We start from the raw sequence: 23,844 nt of genomic DNA on the forward strand, positions 1-23,844 counted from the left end.
GACCTTACTGTAACACTTAAGTAGCATAAGATGCCATGTGAATTCAGAATGCTTATAATAACTAAAAAACATATTAGGCATCTGGCAATGCTTTAGAAAATCCTTTTGCTAAGCTCAGAAATTCAAATCTACTTCTCCTAGCACAGTTAAAAAGGAGCAATATTTTCTTTATAGGCTATTTAAGTTACTTTAAAGATGAATCACTTTTACATGTAAGCACATGTAAAGTGCTACACTTGAACCAGAAATTTAACTTGTATTGAATTCTTCCAGAGCTAAATAAATCTCTCAGAAAATGAACGAAATAAAAGGAAGTGTTAAAACCTACCTTCAGAAAATTGACACAAGAAAGGAAAGGGGAACATAACCATGAAACTTGAAAATATGAACATACAATTTATTACCAGAATGCAGTCAGGACTACCCCACAGAAGTGTGGTATTAATGCAAAAATAAGAATAGTCATTTGGAAATTAAATAAACTAAAATAAAGTATTTCATATCTCTGGACTGTGGTTTAAAAACTGGTTTATTATTTAAAAAAAAACTTCTACTGCTTCTACTGCAACAAAACCCCTGGGATAAAGGGACCATTGCAGAAGGAATGGAGCTGAGTATGGAGGTGGGTGGGTTATGTGCTTAACTGGGAAAGCAAGAGCTTACAAGTTAGAGCTGAGGAATATTTCACATACTTCACAAATATTTCAGTGGATTTTTAAAATGAGTAACAAGTATTTTTTAACAAGTATTAAGTCCAGTAAGTCTGTTGCTTTATTATACAGTCTTACATCATATGCAAGATGCAAGTGTGGGACAAAGTATTTTCATCATCACAAAAGGAACATCAAATATTAAATATATTTAAGATATCAAGTCCTTCTTTTACTTTTCAGATTTTTTTCTCTTTTCAAGAAATAATCTCATTTTTCTAAGGATTAAGAAAATTTTACAGTTGTAAAACACAAATCAGTGGCATGAAACAGACTTTTAATCTGTAACTGAAAGTTAGGGACAGAGCCAGAAATTACTTCTATTCTTTCTACACACCTCTGAAACACGTAGCATATCTTAATTTTGTGTTAGGTTTTTCCTTTTATTTTATTATAGACACTGATCACTTATTTTTCTAGTCTTTCTTAGAAGCTTGGACAACTGGTAAAGTAGCAAGAGAAATTAATTCAATCCTTCAAAGCTGAAGCACTTCAAATATGATGAAGTCCTTTTTCCTGAATGGCATATCCCTGCGGTGAAGCAGAGAAAAAAAAGAAAACTGAGGGGTAACACTAGAGTGACTATTTAAATCTTATCATTTTATTTTGTTTTGTTGTTGTTTATGTTCATGTTCATGTTGCTGAATATGAATACTTTCCCAGCTTATAGTGGAAAGACATTTGCCTCTTTGATATTCAGTTCCTGACCTTTCTACTTACGAGTCTGGAGTCTCCCAGCCATGTTCTTTGTATTTCTGAGAGTCCTATTGAAATAACAGATGACATTTTTCTTTCTACATATTTTGAACTAAAATAATCAAACAGATTTGCACAATGTAGCTCAGGCAATACAGTCTCTTCCCCTCTACTCCTTTCCTGACTACTTTGTGGTGAAGGAGTTCACATATCTAGATTGCTTTCCTTTGCAGGTCAGATTTCATCACAGCAGGATGGCAGAAGAGTGTGGGTGGGTGGGTGTGAGTTTTTCTTTGTGGTGGTTTTTCTTTATTTGTGGTTTGGTGGTTTTTTGTTTGTTTGTTTGTTTGGTTGGTTGGTTATGTTTTTTGTTGTTGGTGGTGGTGCTTTTTTTGGATTACTGTTGAACTATAACTTCTGTTGTAAACAGATCTAACAAATCTGATTTATATTTTCACTAGATCAATAAACTCAGTTAAAACATATATCTTTAAATCCTGTGCCCTTTGGCATTATTAAATTACATTCCAGGATTTTCTTACATGAAATAACTGAAAGCAAGATAAAATCCCGAATCTGTAAGAAACTAAAGACTTTATAGATACAAGGAACGAGGTCCTCCAATTGGGCCAAGATTAGCTATGTTTTGGTAGATTCAGGCACTTTATAGTAAAACAGGAAGAAATCTGGGCGTCATATAACTACATCTGCGTAGGCAAGTATTGACCAGGAGCACATCTCTAGCATGAAACAGCTGTGCTGAGATTCTTACAACCATATTAAATGTTCTTCAAGGAGTTTTACTAAGGACTATCTCTGAACCAGTCCAAACCTGAATAATTCCTAGCAGTAGCGTACAGTTTCCAGTTGGGTTTCATCCAAATGAAATCCAGTTTGTGCACTCTCATACTACACTCACACAAACCAAAGCACAGCAGACTCTTAATTGGTGTCTGGAGTTTAACCTCAGAAGTGCATTTCTGGATGCAATGTAGATATACACATGTACTGGGTCTGGCTGGAATGTTAACTTTCCCGGCAGCAGCCCATTCAGTGCCGTACTCTGTACTTGTAGCTGGAACAGCAGTGTTATCACACCAGTGTTGTGTCTACTGCTGAGCAGCAGTGGCACAGCATTGGGCCTTTCTCTAACCCTCCTAGGGGGTGGGCAAAAAAGTGAGGAGAGAAACATCACTAGGGCAGCTGACCTAAACCAATCAAAGGGATATTCCATACCATGTGGTGTCACACTCAGCAATAAAAGGTGGAAACAGGAAGAAGAGGGGAGGGGTGGGCTCTCGTTGAGAAGACATCGGTCCTCCTCTCGAACACCGGCTGCGTGCGTTGAGGCCTTGCTTCAAGGACGTGGTCAATCATCGCTCATTTGTGGGAAGTAGAGAGTATTTTCTTTCCTCTGCACTTCCATATAGCTTTCATTTATTTTGTTTGTTTGTTTTCCTCCCTTTTTCCCCTTTCCCTTTTATTTCCCCTTAGTTAAATTGTTTAGTTCATGGTAGTCTTTATTTAATTATTATAATTATTTCCCTTTAATTAAATTATCCTTATCTCAACCCGTGAGTTGTTCTTTGCTTTACTTCTCCCCCTCCTTATCTAAAGGAGGGGGAGTGAGAGAGCGGTTGTGGGGTTTAGCTGCCCAGCACGGTAAAACCACCACAGTCCTTTTTGGCGCCCAACGTGGGGCTCGAAGGGTTGAGATAACAATAGAATTGATTAAACGCATACAACTAACACACTTGCTTGCTAGTAACCATGTTCCTTGCCCTGTTAATAATAATGGCTTTGTTCATATGTCATGCAATTCGTGTCATATTCTCCTTTCTCCTATATATCCGATCCGACCAAGTGCTACAATCTGTGTTCACTTTTTTTAATTCGTTGTGCTGCCAAGCACTGACCTTGGTTTTACTCTGGAATTCAGGCTCTGCGCTGTTATCATTTGGGTCCCATGGAAACTATCTTTCAGAGAATATTCAGAACTACACTGCCTTCCTTTTCTCATCTGGACACCAGTTTATTAATAATATCAGGAATGGTACCTTTCCCTTCTTTCACAGTGGGCTAATTACAACAGTTTGGGAGTATTTTGAAGATCCATCTGTAACCCATGTATTGCTATTTCTAATTCTGAATAACAGGTTTCATTTTCTCTCTAAGATTAGTCGATTGTTTAGAAAACTTATTTGGGAATCTGTCCCGAAACAGTCTCGTGGTGAGTGGCACGGTGTGTGGGATGATGTTAGCAGATACCTGTCACGAGTGTCTCCTCCAATAGTTTTGAACTTCACCCCTGAGCAAGTGCTAAATCCTAAAAACTTGGTAGAATGTTTGAGAGTTGTATGTCCTGATCCTGATAATGCCGGAGAACAACAGCTTGCAGCATTGTGCTGGGTCCTGGTTTATTCCTATCAAACACTGTTTAACATCATCCAGCAACTTGAAGAGAGGGAGGAAGTCTCTGAATCTGATGACCAAGTAACACATGCTGTGGCTGACCCAGAGGACCAACCAACTATGGTATCAGTCGCCCCCATAGTCAAGTCAAAACAATGGAAACGGAGGTCAGCTCGTTTAGTAAGGGAAGAAGGCTCTCCTAAGAAGGAGGGAGAAGGGGAATTGGCAGGTACCTCTAAAGCAGAGCCATCACAAAAACAGCAGGAAGACGAGACGGAAATCATAAAGGAATCAGAAATCACTCGATCCTTATCCCTGAGTGAGATGCGAGAAATACGAAAGGATTATGGTCGACTCCCAGGTGAACACATCCTCACTTGGCTGCTCCGATGCTGGGATGCTGGGGCCAGTAGCCTACAATTAGAAGGCAATGAAGCCAAGCAGCTGGGATCCCTCTCTAGAGAAAGGGTAATCGACAAAGTAATCGGGAGAGGAGCACAGGCCCTCAGCCTCTGGAGACGACTCCTGGCAGCTATCAAAGAAAGATATCCCCATAAGGAAGATATTGTATATCACACAGGCAAGTGGACCACTGTGGATAAAGGTCTCCAACATCTGCGGGAATTAGCTGTGCGGGAGATGATTTATAGTGATTTGGACAATGCCCAGACACCTCAAGACCCCGATGAAGTCCAGTGCACAACATCCATGTGGCGTAAATTTGTGCGGAGTGCACCAGCAGCACATGCCAGTACCCTGGCAGCAATTCACTGGGATGAGGGGATGGGACCAACAATGTATGATGTCTCCTGCCAACTTCAAAAATATGAAGACAATCTCTCTGCTCCGCTACAGTCCTGTGTCTCAGCTGTGGAGAAATTGTCTAAAGGACTTGACAAGCTTGTGGAGAAAGTATATTCCCCCTCATCTAGATAGAGTGATACTTCAGCCACTAAGAATCAGCATTCGCCTGCTCAAGAGAGAGAGTACCCAAGACGTACACCACGTGGCACCTTGTGGTTTTATCTGCGTGACCATGGGGAAGATATGAGGAAATGGGATGGTGTACCTACTTCAACCCTAGCTGCTCGGGTACGTGAACTGAAAAGGAAATACTCACAGCATATGAGGGTGTTCGAGCTGCTTCAGAAGTTGTGGGTACAGAGGCACAGCTCCTCTTGGCACCGCGGCTACCTGTGTTACACTGGATGTTCAAAGAGAAAATTCCCACTACACACCATGCAACTGATGCTACATGGAGTAAGTGGATAGCGTTAATTACACAGCGGGCTCGAATGGGAAAACCCAATCGCCCAGGAATCCTGGAAGAGATTATGGACTGGCCGGAAGGCAGAGATTTCGGAGTGCCAACAGAAGAGGTAACCCGTGCTGAAGAGGCACCACCATACAATGAGTTGCCAGAAGACAGAAAGCAGTATGCGTTGTTTACTGATGGATCCTGCCGTGTGATAGGGAGCCATCGGAAATGGAAAGCTGCTGTGTGGAATCCCATACGACGAGTTGTGGAAGCCATGGAAGGGGAAGGTGAGTTGAGTCAGTATGCAGAAGTAAAAGCCATACAACTAGCCCTAGATATCGCCGAAAGAGAAAATTGGCCAGTATTGTATCTTTATACTGACTCATGGATGGTGGCAAATGCTCTGTGGGGGTGGCTGCAGCAATGGAAAGAAAGCAACTGGCAGCGCAGAGGTAAGCCTATCTGGGCTGCTACCCTGTGGCAAGATATTGCTGCCCAGGTAGAAAACCTGGATGTTAAAGTACGTCATGTAGATGCCCACATGCCCAAGAGTCGCACTACTGAAGAACATCAGAACAACAAAGAAGTGGATCGAGCTTCGAAAATTGAAGTGGCTCAGGTGGACCTAGACTGGGAACGTAAGGGTGAGCTGTTTGTAGCTCGATGGGCCCATGAAACATCAGGACATCTGGGGAGAGATGCCACTTACAGATGGGCTCGTGATCGAGGGGTGGACTTGACCATTGAGGCCATCACACAGGTTACCCATGAGTGTGAGACCTGTGCTGCAATCAAGAAAGCCATGAAGGTAAAATCTCCCTGGAACAGGGGGAGATGGCTAGGGTTTCAATATGGTGAGGCCTGGCAAATTGACTATATCGGACCACTCCCAAAAACTCGCCAAGGCAAACGGTACATACTCACCATGGTAGAAGCAACTACTGGGTGGCTGGAAACATACCCTGTAAACCATGCCACAGCCCGAAACACTATCTTGGGCCTGGAAAGACAAGTATTGTGGCGTCATGGTACACCAGAGAGAATTGAGTCTGACAATGGGAGTCATTTCCGAAACAATCTTGTTACCTCCTGGGCAAAGAGGCATGGTATTGAGTGGGTGTACCACATCCCTTACCACCCACAAGCCTCTGGGAAGGTTGAGAGGTACAATGGACTGTTAAAGACTATGTTACGAGCATTAGGTGCTGGGACGTGGAAACAATGGGACACAAATCTACCAGAAGCCACTTGGCTAGTTAACAATAGGGGGTCTGACAGCCGTGCTGGTCCTGCCGAAACAAAACCCCTACACACTGTGAAAGGAGCTAAGGTTCCCGTAGTGCATATAGGAAGGTGGATGGGGAAGGCAGTGTGGGTTGCTCCTGCCTCGGGAAAAGGCAAACCCACTCGTGGGATTGTCTTCGCCCAAGGACCAGGGTATACCTGGTGGGTCATGCAAAAGAATGGGGATATCAAGTGTGTGCCTCAAGGAGATTTGACATTGAGAGAAAACTAATCTATAATCTAAGTTATATGTTGTAGGAAGATGCTGTAGGATCAACGACAGGTCAACTTTGCAAGGAGCCGGGCAGTGCAACAAGGACTTGAACTAAGCTGGTGCTGGTGTCCAGACATCCAACTCCGCCTGCCTTGAGTGGCCACTTTGGCAGATGAAGACCTAATCATCAACAGTTCTTATGAACATTTTCCAAGAAAGACCTATGGAATGAAAAGATACATCTGCCTATTAATCCTGTCCTGTTAAATCCTTGTCCTGTTAAAGGACAAGGGATAATGATAAGAATGCTTGTATGCTAAAGTATGGGGATCTGAGTGTGACACAAATGTTATGGAATAAGGGGTGGAGGTTGTACTGGGTCTGGCTGGAATGTTAACTTTCCCGGCAGCAGCCCATTCAGTGCCGTACTCTGTACTTGTAGCTGGAACAGCAGTGTTATCACACCAGTGTTGTGTCTACTGCTGAGCAGCAGTGGCACAGCATTGGGCCTTTCTCTAACCCTCCTAGGGGGTGGGCAAAAAAGTGAGGAGAGAAACATCACTAGGGCAGCTGACCTAAACCAATCAAAGGGATATTCCATACCATGTGGTGTCACACTCAGCAATAAAAGGTGGAAACAGGAAGAAGAGGGGAGGGGTGGGCTCTCGTTGAGAAGACATCGGTCCTCCTCTCGAACACCGGCTGCGTGCGTTGAGGCCTTGCTTCAAGGACGTGGTCAATCATCGCTCATTTGTGGGAAGTAGAGAGTATTTTCTTTCCTCTGCACTTCCATATAGCTTTCATTTATTTTGTTTGTTTGTTTTCCTCCCTTTTTCCCCTTTCCCTTTTATTTCCCCTTAGTTAAATTGTTTAGTTCATGGTAGTCTTTATTTAATTATTATAATTATTTCCCTTTAATTAAATTATCCTTATCTCAACCCGTGAGTTGTTCTTTGCTTTACTTCTCCCCCTCCTTATCTAAAGGAGGGGGAGTGAGAGAGCGGTTGTGGGGTTTAGCTGCCCAGCACGGTAAAACCACCACAACACAGAATCACAGAATCACAGAATTTTCTAGGTTGGAAGAGACCTCAAGGTCATCGAGTCCAACCTCCAACCTAACGCTAACAGCCCTCCACTAAACCATATCCCTAAGCTCTACATCTAGGACTGACATAAATGATCTACTTTACCTGTTTTTCCCCATGCCTTGGAAAAACACTGGGATATGATTTCTTGTTCTCTCTTCTCAGACTAAATATCTGAACTCAACAAGCAGCCTCATGAAAATTAAAACATTCCTTAGGATAGAGGGCCCCAGGCTGGGTTTTGAGCTTCTGAAATCAAGATCTACTATTGCTCTTCTTATGTAAGGTTCTGAACTGCAGTTCTTGTCCAAACTGGAAACTGTGGGCTGACAATTTGCTTCTTCTGTGCCTTAGGAATATAACAATGGGCATGCTGTATTCCTAAAAGCACTCTTTCAGCTTCAGAGAAATACAGTTCGGGTCTCTTCAAGAGCCACAGGTTGCACCCATTTGACAGATAATTTTCCATGAATCTCACAGATGACTTTGCTGTTGTGCATAAATGCAAGTGAATACAACAAAGCATCCGTGATTATATATATGTTCATAAAATATATTAATAGTTTATACAAGCTTTCAGCAATTCTAACATCGTGAAAAATGTAGGCCTAACTACACATACTAGTATTACAGAATGGGAATTAAAATATTACAGAATGGAAATCAACATTGACTGAAACAAATACCATGACACGGCTCTTCATTCTAATAGAACTTCTTGTTTTTTTGTTTTCCCTGCTCAGTGTCCTACAGCTAGTTGTTTCCATTTACAAGTCTCCATGTTATAAATCAGAGCCTTTCAAACTGAGCTGCTATACAGTGTTGTCAGCAAACATCTCTGTGAGCAAAAAGTTTTACATTTTCTAGATGCATCTCAGATTAAGCTGACAACCACTACTAAATTCACATTTTCCTATGTAATTCTAGGAGTGTTATTTCTATATTCCGATCCTTGTGGCTAAATCATGTAAGAATTCTACTACAAAGCAATATTCAGAATATAAACAGGAACATGATTTCATACAAATTCCAAAAATGCTCCAATTCACGCAGTATTTTACTCTCTACTAGTTACACATACAAATATTGGCTTGTTTCAAATGTAAGGGAACAGCCTGTTTAATTTGGACATTTCAAAGAACATTTTGGCATACAGTTCCCATAAACAGAAACAAGTTTTAAGGATACCTTAATGTCATCCTGATTAGGAACATTTCTATGAATCCAGGCCCACTGTTACCAATACCTCAGTAAAGGGACCGGTATATGGCATACATATATATAACACAGGTTACCAGAATGCTGAAGATTAGCAGGATACCTTGGAGAGTTTGGATGCAGTTCATTCATGATGATGGAAAATCTAGGCTTCCCAGTGATTTGAAGACAACATGTTGCTAATATGCATAACCCTTGCACCCTTACTGTCTACTTGGTTTCAACAGTGAAGTGAAACGTAAGTATGAACCAAGTAGTATATGTAGTGCTAACAGAAGTTTTACATAGTCACAGTCTAATATACACGTGCACAACATTTATAAGCATATAGATACATGTATGAGCAACTGTGGCATCAAATTTTTGATAATTCTTGATGTACAATATTACAGTAGCCACGCACTGATCATGCTATTGCACAACTATTTATAACGCAAAGTTATTCCAAAAATGTGCTCTTTGCACTTTGCATAGTCCATTGCTTCAAATATCACATATTTCCTGCAGATGTGATTATAAAACTTACTATTTATTTTTCCTTCTATATAACCAGGATGTTTTGTATGCAGTCCTACATCTTTGCACAAAGTAATGTTCCTATTAAGGCAATATCATGTATGTTTTGCTACTTGGATAATCTGCAACATTTTTACTAGGATTAAAATTATGCTGCTGCTTGATTTGTAAACTGAGAACAATTAATATTTAAGGCATCCAAAACATCTCTGGATTTGTTGTTTTTATTTATTTATTTATTTATTATTTGATTTTAGGTTATTAGGGGTTGGTAGTGAGCCTTCTCCTCCTACATATTTTCTGTGCATGGTGTTTTATTGCAACACAGTCCTGGCAGTTAAGGAAGTCTGATTACATTTATCCCTGCCAACACCACACCATGTGTCATTGTTTCTTTCTCCTTTTCCTCTGTGATCACCTATTCTGACTAACTATTCCCCAGTTCTCTATTTACTTTGAAATGCACCTGCTGTCAAAATGACAAGACTTTATGTATACACGCTATGTTTGTTTCTGAAATGTATGAAAGGCGGTATCATACAGCAGAGTCTGTCCTGTCATTTTATCAGACTCATTTTTATCCGATTCCCATATAATTCAGTTTCCATATAAAATAGTCCCCCTTTTCTATCAGTCTCCCAGCATGCCCAATGATCAATTACCAAGGCAAAGAATAAAATTAGAGCTAAAACTCTTCACAAGTACTTCTATGCTGTTTGTTTTCTGTGATTAACTTTCAGAGGAAATCATTTACCAGAAGAAAACACCGTCCTTTTTATTTTGGCATAGATTTTCCTATGAAGGCTAAGGAATGAACATGTATTGGAGTTCCATGCTGCCATTTTTGGTTTTAAACATCAACTTTTTGTAGTGAACTTTATAATAGGACCTCAACAGGTTCTTTTGAGGCTGAGCTTTGTTTATAGTAAGAGGAGTTACTGATTTATCTGCAACGACCATGTCTCTAACATGAGTATGACTCTAAAGTGAAGATGTCTCTGAGGAAAGAATCAGGAGCTCTTTTCAAGTTTGTATTGCTTACTTGTAACAGGAAGAAAAGTGAACTCACACAATTTGTACTTCCAACTAGAGTTAACACAGTGAATGGCAATTGTAAATATGAGTATCTGTACTCTGAATTATCTGGCCTGTCCCCCAAAAGGCAGGCTCTGACCATACCTTCCTTTCCAAGGCTGTGCTAACTTGTTCTAAAGCAGAAAATTCACAAGGGATTAGTCTGACAAAAGCAGCATCTAACAGGATGATACAGTAAGGAAATACTACTTCTAAAAATCACAGCCTAATGCAATTTGTTACACAAGCTGACTTGTCCAGGTGGAAGACTGCTTGTCATTAAAAATAAATAGAAAAAGAAGGTTGGTTTGACTTAAGGTGGCCAGAAAAAAAAATCTGTAGTGAAATTCTTTTTTTAAATCTTAAGAAGCAATTACCTTGGCATTTCATAGAACAATAATAATCAATAGTTTAGCTGGACCTTTTTTTTTTTTGGTGAAACAACATTAGTTTTTGGATGAAAAAAATAGGTACTGTTTTTCGATAGCTCTGCCACATTGAAGATATAATCAACAGAGCATTTTCTATAACATACTTAGGATACTGCTGTTGAATTAAAGCACTTTCTGTCTGCGTGCAAAATAGTAAATCTGTCCCTCAACCCTCACTTGGAACCCTGTATTTATTAGAAGTGAAGTGCACAGGGACAACATTTTCTGCAGCACTATACCTTATCTTGGGCAGACATGAGAACAGGCAGACGGAAAGTGGGGTTGGGATGACTTTACTGATGGATCCAATGTAATACAACAAAAAACTAATCTGTGGCAAGTAAGAATGGGTGGACAGTATTTCCTGTGGTGCAAAAGGGAAAAAGAGTGAATGAAAGGAAGGCAAAGAATCCTTAATCCTAAACTGATTGGCTCTTAATGCAGGATTCAAAAGGTTCAGAATAATACAGATGTACTTGACTTGTATCCCTAATCAATAAGTCCTGACAAAAAAAAAAAAAAAAAAAAAAAATGGTGTAAGTCCAAATTTGAGAGAGATGGAATTAGGTCCATTTTAGGAGTTTTTAAGACCTTTTCCATACTTGGTGATTTATTTATTTTTTTCTGCTATATATATTCCATCACTGAAGACAACATGCATAACCAAAGCAGTCCTTTAAATGCATTTCCTAAAATAAATGTTTTAATTATGGTTCTATCTTCATACTTTCAAGCTTTCAGACTCAAAATAAATCCAGAAAAAATCACCGTGTTTTACTCAGTGGATGTTCCCGGGCCAAAGGATAGTTGATGAGATAATGAATTAAGAGAAGTCTTGGAGAAGTCTTTTCAGAGGTGGAGGTTTATATTAAAAATAATGAAAACTTCATAGAAAAGTAGAATTTGCATCTATAGAAAATTATTTTTGACATGCAAAACTGTACCTATTCATTTAAAACTGTGTATCAGGAACCAGCTTCTTATTATCTAGTAACAGAAATTTATTTGTGAATGTATGCTATACATTAGTGTCTGTGTAAAGTATAACTGATGCCACTATTTATAGACTGCTAAAAGTCTACACCGGCAAACTGTGTAGTCTAGTCAGTCTGAACCCCTGGGACTCATTAGCAATAGCAACTCAATCCCTTTGAAGTTAATGTTTTGCAACACCTTGTCACAGGTTAACAATAAAAATGGAAGAAATGCAACATGAGTAAGAAATGTCACATGAGGACAAAAGAAAAGGAAGACACAGAATGAGTATTTTAGTCATATGCTGCATGACAAAACAGTGTCTACCTAATGTGAGAAATTAATGAAGCAGATAAGTATCAGTGTTTTCAACAGCAAATGCTAGAAAATTTATCTTTGCACAAATAAACACTTTTCACATACTTGGCTCAATTTTCAGGTGTGACTGTCCGATTTTGGACAAGTGAAAAGACTTTTTGCTAAGAAAATGCTATGGATTGATATTTTTGTGAGATCAAATTGTTCTCCTAAAGGAAAACGTGCACAAATACAGTGATCTGTCAAGGTCTTCTACAAGTTTAAATTCCTTTAAATGAATATTAACACTTTTCCTAGTCCCAATGGCCTCATCATCCTCTTAGATTTAACTTGACTAACCTCTTTAAAATCACTCATTGATTTTCCATCTCTACTCCATAAATAAGAAGAGTTGAGGAAATTCTGACTCCACTTGAAGTCAAAAACAGAATCCCCCCAGACTCCCAAGTTGAGCTTACATGATGAAAGAAATTGGATCTAGGAAGCTCAGGAGCTCCTTCAGTATGCCTACCATTTTACAGCTACAGCCTGTATTTTATTCCTCAGCTTGCTTCATCTAAGAATGTAAATCAATGCATATTTAAGTACTGTCTTTTTTTTTTTTATGCCTTCATCATGCCTTTGGTGGCATTTTTTGTCATTTATTTGCTTCCTTTTGTCATAGGGAGCAAGTTACCTGAAACTTTTATATATGAGAGCAATGGTCATGCAAAAGCTACATACACTCTTTTTATTCTTCACTTTGTTTTCATATTCACAGGTCATCTGGAGTCTAACAGATGGCTCACTATTTAGCATCTTTAAAATTCCACTCTTACTATTTTATATTAAAAACAAAAACCATCACCACCACCAACAAAAAAACTTAAAACCATATCATAACACATTTAAAATCTCCCAAAACATTAACCCCAGATCCTGATGCCATGATAACATCCTGTGGACACTTCTGAAAGCTCACACATCTACTTGCTCAGGGTAAAATGCATGAGGCTGTATATAGCTTATTGATTGAATTTATTACTGTGTTCAATCTTATCATTTAAATCAACTAACAGTATTTGATTTTGTTTCCACGAAAAATGTATAAAACTTTCTTCATATTAGAATGTATTCCAAGCCCTTTCCTTAGTAACAAAGGCATTAAAAATAAATAAATAAATAATTGGAAGAAAATCTAACTTTATCACACATATTTGAATAGTATCCCAACTATTGTTACTAGCCATATTTAAGTAAAAGAGACCAAACAGTGATATGAACTGGCTTCCTGGTTTAGAATTTATTTCCAGGAATTAATGGAGCTGCTTTTTCCAGGTTTTGCATTTATACTGTAATATTAGTAAATCATAATGATTGTAATTCTTTCCCTGTATATTATGCATGCACAATTATATTGCGCAAGTGATCAAGAAGCTTGATTCAAAATTTCATCTAACATAGATCTGCCTAAACATAAGTAACATCTGATGTTGTTTCCAGTTTCGGCATGCCTCATCAGAAATCCTTCTGCAGATCTGATGATACCCTCTGTCATCCCCTGATATTAGCTGGTTTGACTTGAGGATCACTCTATACTGAGAAAGATGAACTCCATCTGAGAAGGGTAAGATCAGGCACTAACTTTGCACTTATGAACCTCTCTGTGTCTCAATTTGTCTTCTCTCACTCTCTTAATTGATCATAGTTTCCTAACTAGGCCATTATTTAAGTTAAGTGCCAAGGGCTATGTAACATGTATACTTCAGAACAACTTTCCCATTAAAATATCAGAGGACAAACACTCAAGAATTTATAATCAATATTCCGTATCGTCCTTTACAACTCCTTTCTTCAGCAGCTATTCTTGCCTGTGTATTCATTCACAGATCCTTTCACACAAAGAGGAGATGTAGACCTACATAAAACTGTTTCACTGACTTAAGGTGTTTGTTTCTGAAACAGTAATCATTTTACATGATACAAGCTGAAAGCTAATGTAGTAATAGTTTACCAGGGAAAAGTCTGCAACTATAATGGTGTTTTTAGTCATTCTATACTCTGGTGATGCTTCTAGTTAAGCATCACTAAGAATTTCCTTTCCAGTAAAGACTCTATAATTTAAAATACATGAAGACAACAGCATGTGTATCATCTAATTTTATTGGTTTTCTACAGATTAGCTAGTTAACAATGATCTGTAGACAGAGTTTTTTTAGAATACCTATAAACAAGAGTAAGTGCACTTTATGAGATGGTTCCCTCACCATCTGCTATACTATTTTGAATGAAATGACAGTAAGAAAGAGTTCAACAGAAATAGCAGATGGCCTTGGGATAAAATGATAACATTTATGCCTTTTTTTCAGTAGTTTTTACTTACCACTGAACATAGCACAAGAAGTTACGCCCTAAGTTCTGTAAGAATATGGTAAAATTATTTGGAACTGTGAAGTATACTGAAAGAAAAATCTCAAAAATGCAGCTTCTAGTTCCACTTTAATGTGTATATTGGGAGGAAACACATTCTATGAATACAAATGGTTACCAACACCTTAGTGAACATCTACCTCTACCCCTCCTTATGTTTCTTCTATTTATCTACAGTTGGCTTTTTAGATGTCCTGCAAAATAAGCATACTCTTACTAGTGCAAGAATCTTCTCTTCTGCTTCTTAATCCAGTGCTCTTTCCTCTATATCTTCCTGAAGTTGTCAGTGAGCTTAATTTTAAACACATACATTCCCTAAATTTGGACCTTATGCCTGGGAACAAAATAAATATAAGGTAAAAATATATATCTATGTTGCCATTCAGTTCTTTCTTTCCTTTGGAACATGAGAATTATCTCAGTGATCTGTTCCCAAAATTCTCTGTAAACTGTATGGTTCCATTGGTAATTCAGTTTATTCACAGTAACAGGTTTAGCAACATTCAGATAGCCTCTTCATAAAACAGAACCTCACAAGTCATGAAAATTTACAGACAAAATGTGAAAATTGACTTGAAAGGAAGAATAACTAAAAAAAATAGATAACATGTATAAGGTTTATGTAGTGAGTGACTACAGGGGTGGCCTCTGTGAGTAGCTGCCGCATGTGAGATTAGAGCCAGCTCCAGCCAGCTCCAAAAGGGACCCGCTGCTGGCCAGAGCTGAGACAGGGAGTAACAATGGTTGGGCCTCTGGGAGAGCAGATTTAAAAAAGGGGGGGAAAATTAAAAAATAAATAAAAAATTCAAAAAAATGCTGTGCAACAGCAGCTGGAAGAGTGAGGAGTGAGAACCAGCCCTGCAGACCCCAAGGTCACTGCAGGAGGAAGGTAGGAGGTGCTCCAGGCAGAGAGCAGCAGTTCCCCTGCAGCCTGTGGAGAGGGCCCTGGTGGAGCAGGCTGTCCCCCTGCAGCCCATGGGTCCCACATGGAGCAGATCTCCACGCTGCAGCCCGGGGAGGAGCCCCCGGTGGAGCAGGTGGATGTGGCCTGGAGGAGGCTGCAGCCCATGGAGAGCCCCTGCAGGAGCAGGCCCTGGGCTGGAGCTGCAGCCCGTGGAGAGGAGCCCACGCAGGAGCAGAGGGTTTGGGGGAAGCTGCTGCCTGTGGGGGACCCGTGCAGGAGTAGTTTGGTCCTGGGGGATGGACCCCGTTGTACGGAGCCATATAGAAACAGTTCTTGAAGAGATGCTGCCTGCGGGCAGCCCCCACAGGCTCAGCTGGGGAAGGACAGCATCCCGTGGGAGGTACCACACGTGGAGCAGGGGCAGAGAGTGACTGTGAAGGAGTGGCAGATATGAAGCATCAGGGACTGACCATAGCCCCCATTCCCCAGTGCTGCTCAGGGGGAGGATGTAGAAGAAGGTGTACAGGGGGAATAGTGATTTTAGTTTGCTTTTAGTTTCTCACTGCTGTAGTCTGGTAGTGATAGGCAATAAATTATATTAATCTCCCTATGCTGAGTCTGTTTTGCCCAAGATGGTAATTGTTGAGTGATCTCCCTGTCTTTATCTCAACCCTTTTCATAGCATTTTCTCTCCCTTTCCATTTGAGGAGGGGGAGTGAGAGAACAGTTGTGGTGGAGTTCAGCTGCCCAGCTGGGTAAAAACACCACATAACACTATTGTAGAGTAGTTTGAGTCAGATGGATTATAACATAAACAGTTGATTTTTTACATTAGAACAGAAGCACATTATTATTATTATTATTTATTATTATTATTATTATTATTTTAAAATACTATTGCCCTTTGCAACACCATCAGCACTAAATTTGTTTCAGGTTCCAGCCAGTTAGGTACATTCCAGGTCTCTCTGAGCATTACCTCCCATTACAAACCTCTTTCATCTTACTTTGTAGACAGAATGCCAATGTACTTTACACCTGCTTCTGCATTGCACAGCATAATTCACAGTGGAGTAAGAGCAGTCTGCTTATGAAATTCAAGTTGCAGAATCAGCTACTAAACTACTTTGTAGTTCCCAAGATAAACAGTGTCAAAAACAAAATGATAAAATAGTTCTGGGAAGAATGAGATGTATTTATTTCTATGAGGTAGTGACATGTGATAGTACACCATAGGATAAATGTTGTAAAAAAAAAAAAAAATATATGGATGAAAAGGATTGGGCAAAATGATAAATAATCTGACTGCATTATGAAACAACCTTTTCCTTAAAAGAATTATTAAGGGATTTCCTTCCAGAGATAATACTTCTTATTTGGAGAGATGTGGTATAAGACTCTTTTCATGTGTAAAGATTTTTTCTCAGTATTAAAAAATATGTGTGGGTATCTAAGGAAAACGGGAGTGTGTCTCCTGCCACTTCAGAGAGGAAAAGATAACAAAAGAGGTCATACAGCTCAGCTAGGCATCAGTTTCTTAGGTGTGGGTATTTATAAAGATGGTTGTGAGGAAACTCTAATGAGAAATGGAAAAAGTATGGGGAAACATGTCTTTCTTTCTTCATAAAGATCTGACTAAATTGTGTAGAACTTACACTAGGAACAATTGATTCTGCAGATGTATCAATTCATGTTTGTTTTATATTAGGGGGGTTATTATCCACTTAAACTGAGCTTGAAAGACAATCCTTCAAGCTTTTATTGTTTCATATTTCTTTTTTATCCTGCAAGATAGTTAAGAACAAAAATCCTTAAGGTATATGATTTGCTGCAGGACGGTATTTTTTTAGTAATTCAGAGAATTAATATATGAATCTATATTCTTAGATTCAGCAAAGCTATTGGCTATAGTCACAGGATTCTTCTGCATTTGCAGCTTCAGATGTCCATTATGGTTTATTTCCAGTTATCAAGAATCAGCTTGTATAAAACAGATAAAAGCTCTTAAAGTAAGGCAACTGTTAGAAAAAGCTGGGCAACTATGCTTTACAAATGTGATCTTTGCCTAACAGCAGGATATATTATGACACAGACAAAACAATTTCAGTCTTCTACATTTCTGGAGAAACAAACAAACAAAACAAAACAAAACAAAACAAAACAAAAAATAAAAGTGTGGGCATCTAGCAGTAGAGACACTCAGAGTAACTCTGTTATCACTGTTGAACTTGTGGATGAGAATTGACCATATCTCAAAAAAGGTGTCCTGCCTTATCAGGCAGTGGTAATAGGTGACGTGACAATTTTCTTAGCCTTTTGTTTCTAGCATACTGCTATGCAAATCATGGGAGTATGCTAGAGTAAACATTCATTCTTCTGCTTTTGCTTCAGAAAACATGATTGTTTCTGTGAGATCAGCAGAAACACTAATACTATTGTCTAACGAAGGAATGTCTGAAAAGGGCAAAACAAGAAAACCAAAATGATTTTTTTTTCTTAAGAAGAAAACTTTTTTACCCTTCAGATCAGTTGTTAAGAACAAAAACACTAAAGGAATACAACTGATTTTAGGGATGTACTTTTTGCCTCTCAGAGAATGAATATATGAACTCACATTCTTAGGTTCAGCAAACCATTCTGGGTATCAGTCATGGGATTCTGCTGCATTTACACCTTCAGATTGCAATTACAGTTCACTTCCATAAGAACAGCAGGGAAGTCCTAAAAACCATGATTTCTAAGATAAATCTTGTGCTGAAATACTATACTTAAAAAAGTGTTGGTAAAGGATGAATTTACATACTGACAGGGAAAGTTAAACAACAGTAAAATGTTCCATGAGTCTTGAAATCATTTAGACAAAAATCTTACTCCAACAATAAGAAGCACAGTGCAGAGACATTGTAAAACCAAACAGAGACCAAGAAAATTTATGACATTTGATCATGAACATCACTTATTTTTCTAAGTGGTTGGAAAATTGATTACAAGATACCATTAAAAAATTCACATTCTAAATTGAAAATGGAGAGAAAAAAGTCAGAAACAGCCAAGCAGGGTGGAGCTAAGAAGACCTCTGAGGACATTTAATTTTTTTAAGGCCAAGAGAATTATGGTAATCATTTGTTTGACTTTTCTGCATGGCTCAGGTACAGAACTTTGTTCTGATAATTCTCACATCAAGTTCAGCAATATTTTACTATGCTTTTACTTATACCCATTAAGCTTTCAGTTTGGAAAAGGTAATCATTCCTTGGCAAGGCTGGAGAAACCACGATAAAATATAGAAATCCCAACAGAAGTGCCAACAAAGATGTCAGATTAGGAAATGAAAATTGTAGATTGTTGTAAACTTCAAACACTGTACATGTGAGCTAATCTTCTGTATTGACTACTATTTTTACATCAAAATATAGTGATAGGACCATGAACTCAAAGCAGCTAGAGTACTCGTAATCCACAAAAAAAAATAAAAAAATCTACAATGATTCTGCCAATAGGCAAAAATGAATAAAAGGACAAGGCAGTCATAGTCAAAAATGTAAGAATATGCAAGGCTATGGGATATCATTTATTGACCTGAAGAATTTCCAAGGAAATTTAAAGGGGAAAGGTGGTTTAGAAAAAAAAAAAAAAAAAAAAAGAAAGATGTATTGCTGGAGTATCAACCTGGGGATCAAAAAAAAACAAACCAAACCAAACCAAAAAAAAAAAAAAAAGTATAGTACAAAACAAAAAAATGCTACAGAAATACAGAAATATAGTCTTTTCCCCTGTTTTTCCACTGAACTACTATAAGTGTCAAGCTGCATTTTTGTTTTTGATCTTTGCACTGCCTTCCTGAAGCAGAAATAAATAAATACACTCTTTTATTCATCTGACTTGCTGAAGTACTTGACTTCTGCCAAGGAACCAGGCATCAGTCAAAAGTAACTACAGCACTCTTGAATGTATTTCATTGGAATGCTAACAGTGTTAATAGGCCAAAAAAAAAAAAAAATTAACAAGAGAAAAGGGCAGTCCCATTGTTATTTTAGCAAGATGAATTTGTAACATTAATTTCACTTTATTTTAAGTTAAGTCTTTTATCATGTATATATTTATTTTTTTTACTGGATCCCAGCTGCTGTGAAGGCAGTGAAAAAAGTCTTTTAGTCTTCTTCAAACATTGATGAAGCTGCTTATTCAGAGTCTGATGACTCTAAAACAGATTAAACAATCATCTGGGACAAACTGAGGCGAGACACAGAGACTAGAGGCAGTAATAAGAATGGTGCAGCTCCTTAGATCCTACTTTCTGTATGGGAAGTGGCACCACAGGGGAGAAGGAATAAAGGAGTGAGTAAAACTGAAACTGAGGGCAAATATAATGAGAAGTTGAGACTGAGGACATAAGGCAGACAGTCACCAGGTGAGAGAAGGGAAGTAGGATTTTTAACTGACTCGTAACAGCTTTACAGAAGTCAAATTCTGCTTTCTTGTTGCAATTGTAACACACAATTGATGTGACAAAGATAACTTGTGATCATCTGCAAGTAATGTATGAAAAAGGAAATTTTTATTCTTATAATAATAGTACCAAAATGGTACTCATTTTACTGAAGAGTATCTTTGTTTAAACGTTAGAACTAATAGACTGCTCTAGGATGAATTGGTGTGTCTCAGGTTGATGAGTGGACACGTTTCACGGATGTGCACTACTTAATACATGTACTTCTCCATATACAGAAGAATCCATAGACTTTAAAATAACAATGTTTTGCAGTAATGACTCTCCCCTTCCTCCAAAATTCCTCCATGTCAGCCTGGACAGGATTCCTGCGAATGAATTATCCTTTGAGACCTCCATGACATAGTACAAGACTATATTCCTTGTAACTGTGGTGCATAGAGCACTGGCATTCCTTGCATACTTGACTAGGAGAAATTTGAAAAGATAATACTTTCAGGGAAAAAAAATCCACCAGAGAGCAAAAACCTTGAATCTGTGCTACCATAATGTGCACCAAGACAGTACATGCCTCATACAACATGATCTGTACACCTAACCATAGGGACATCACGTCTTTTACTGGGTAGCTATCTTGGTTTTGGGCTCCTTCTTCAAAGATAGCAGCATCATATGCCACAAATGAAGTGCCCTTTTGATGCCATTCCATTCTCTGCTTGACAGGAATCATGGATCAGGGAGTGTGATGAGATCTAGTCTGTCCCCATCTGCAGAATAGCATTGAACAGTGCAATATCAACTCTTCTAAGCAGTATGAATCAAGCAGTCTTAGTCCATGCAAATTTAGTTTGAAAGCTGAACTGGCCCTTGATTACGCATTCAGTATCTAGCCCCTGGGAGTTTAATTTTTTCAGCTAGTAAGTAGAAGAGGGCGAAGCTTGGAACACAGCCACTACACTTGTCACAAACAAATGTAACAAAGGTTGGATAGTCTAAAGGTGGAGCACAAGGTGTGTTGATTGGTGGGAAATTCTGAAGGAGAATTAAAATACAGCATCCTTGTTTTTACAGAAAAATACAGAACAGACTCCACAGCTCACTTGAATTTTTATTTTTAAGATATTTTCACATGCAAAATCCTATAATTTAGCCATTTCTATTTAAGAAAGAGAATGTCATTTATTTCTATAAACTATTCCTACAATGTTGGTGTGATTCCTGTTGCTAGTCTGTCTTGACCCTGAAAAAATAAATGTCAAATGAGTATGAAAGAACAAGAGATGGGTTATTTTACAAGCTGGTATCATTCATTGATATTGGGATTAAAGCCTCATTACAAAATTACATACAACTTTTTGCTTCCTGTAATGTATAGCAATTTTTAATTGAAATTCCACCTAAGAATTCATCCTTTTCGTCAGTTGTCACTCAGAAACATAATCCTCAGAATTTTCAATTCTGTTCTCCATTCTGCAAAATAGTGTTTTTTTAAAGAAATAATACTTTGTTTAGATTCAAAGGTATTTAACCTGAACTAGCTTGATGGACCTAACACACTTGCAATGGATGAATTCACATTAACAGATTCCAGAGAAGAGTTAATGTCTGTCTTTGCTACTTTTAATTACAGAACTCATTTTTTCTTGCTGAGAATTGCTGATTGTAGAAAGAATTTTAACTGTTCCATTCACGCGTTTGTATGTTATCTATTTATATACACACTCATGAAACACAGTTATGCAGCGGTGCTTACCATTTTATTTTGCTGCTTACTTTTGTATTATCTTTAGAGAAGAAAGGAGTGCAAGCTTATAAATTTTAAAACATCTAGATAACCATTTAAAGTATTAAAAACTATTAATACATCTTCTTGCATGGTTTTATAAGTTTTGGAGCCACATAGTGAAATATAAAAATACAAAGAATGCTCCCTAAAAGACTCACAGTCTACTCTGCCCTTGATATTTTTCTGAATTCATTCTTGTAATTACTTCTATTATTATTTTTAGGTGTTTACTGTTTCATAAATTATGACATGCTTTCAGTTATATATCAAGCATCTCTGACACAGAGAAGGCAAGGTTCTCCTCTGTACCTGGAATACAGGAGAGACTTGAATGTTTAAGTTTTCATTATTTATAAGGTATCATCTCCAAGAAAGATTTCATGGACAGTAACAAGCCCTGTGAGTCTACACAGGTTTTCTCCTAACAATGAAGAACTGGATGGATCTGGATATCAATAACCTTAGTTTCACTAAGGTAATGGCTTATCTAATTTCCAGTGATCTTGCTTGACATTAACAGTCATAAGAAGTGGACTTTTCTCCACCCATTGAGTCCAATGGCACCCACATAATAGGTAGCCTCCAACTACATTCCAGGCTAGAAGAGAAGGGCATTGACTGCATATATTATTAAAAGGTGTTTAGTTAGCTTTAAAACAACATCACCCATGGAAATAGCTTAAAAAAAAAATAAAAATCAAACATTATGCTGTATTCTAAGCTGCCAGCATGCTACGGCAAGATGCATCGCATTACTGTGCCATGATAGTCAACCAATATATTTATTGTGCACTGCTGCATTTTAGGCAGGAAAGTCTGATATAGTAACACAGAAAAAATGTACAAGTTGAGACAAAGATATTTACAGCAACCATTCTACTTAATAAACCAATGTTTATTTTGTTTGGAGTGTCAAAATCACTTTACACTACAAACAGGATAAATGTTGACAAGAAGATATTACAGTAATTAATAAGTAGTCACTGCTCTTAAAGATCCTTAAAGTTAAATACAAACAAGCAATCATTACAATCATGAACACATACAAAAAGATGATTAGCATTTAGGGAGTTTCAAGAGTAAAGGGTATTAGAAAGCAATTAATGGAATTTGGAAGTATGTATTTCCACATGCTTTAAAATTAGACTGTCTTCCTTCAGATCTTTGAAATAGTATTCAATCCATAGACCTGGCTTACACTTTCTCCTTCCTTATTGCATATCTTCTGTACATAAGTAATTTATTTGCTATTCATTTGTATTCCAGCGATGTTAACAGCTAGCTGTTTGTTAGCTACGTAGAAGAATTGGTTGGTTGTATGAGTTCCAGTGAAAAATGCAAAGCAGTTCACGAGAACTTCACAGTATGGAAAATATAAAGTATTCTTCCCATGTATTGAACATTTCAATAAACCAACACTATTTTCTGATTTCTTGTTAAGGGAAATACAACATCAAGATAAGAAACTGCACAGAAGTACTGAAGTGGCAATGCCAAAGGTAGTTTTCAGTAACGTTTATTTTTCTCACCTTCTTGCCTGATACTCCTTCGGCTCTTCCTTGCCAGTTTCTTAAATCTCATTTACTACAGAAAGCCTCAGGACCTTCACTCCTCTGCCTTCAGAATTTGCTTTTGTTAGCTTTTTAAGAGACTATTCTCCTGCTACTTCAAAAAAATCTATCAGAGTTACCAGGATTGCTCAAAACAAAACCCAGGCACTTCTATGGAGGCCAATAGTTAAGAGATCATATTCCACGCACTGTGCCAAACACGCTATCAGGCTGTGCACATTGGTTGGTAGCCTTCAAACATCAACTGACAAAAGGACCCTAATTCCCTTAGGAATTCTAAGGTGTTTTGCTGTAACATCAATGTTGACTACATATTAAAAAACACTATATATTTTTTCCAATTGCTTCTTCCATCGACTTAACATTACAAGTACATTTCTTCTTATCGCATTTGTAATACAGACCACATAAAAGCACTCCAAAGTTAATTAAAGCCAAGGAACAAAAGAATGAAGACCTTATGGGAGTCAGACATGTTTGGATATTTCCATAAAACAAGCGGAGCATATTAGGACAGCCATAGTTTCCACAAC

This window comes from Aythya marila (genome assembly GCF_965140915.1).
Source record: "Aythya marila genome assembly, chromosome: 2".
Classification (NCBI taxonomy): domain Eukaryota; kingdom Metazoa; phylum Chordata; class Aves; order Anseriformes; family Anatidae; genus Aythya; species Aythya marila.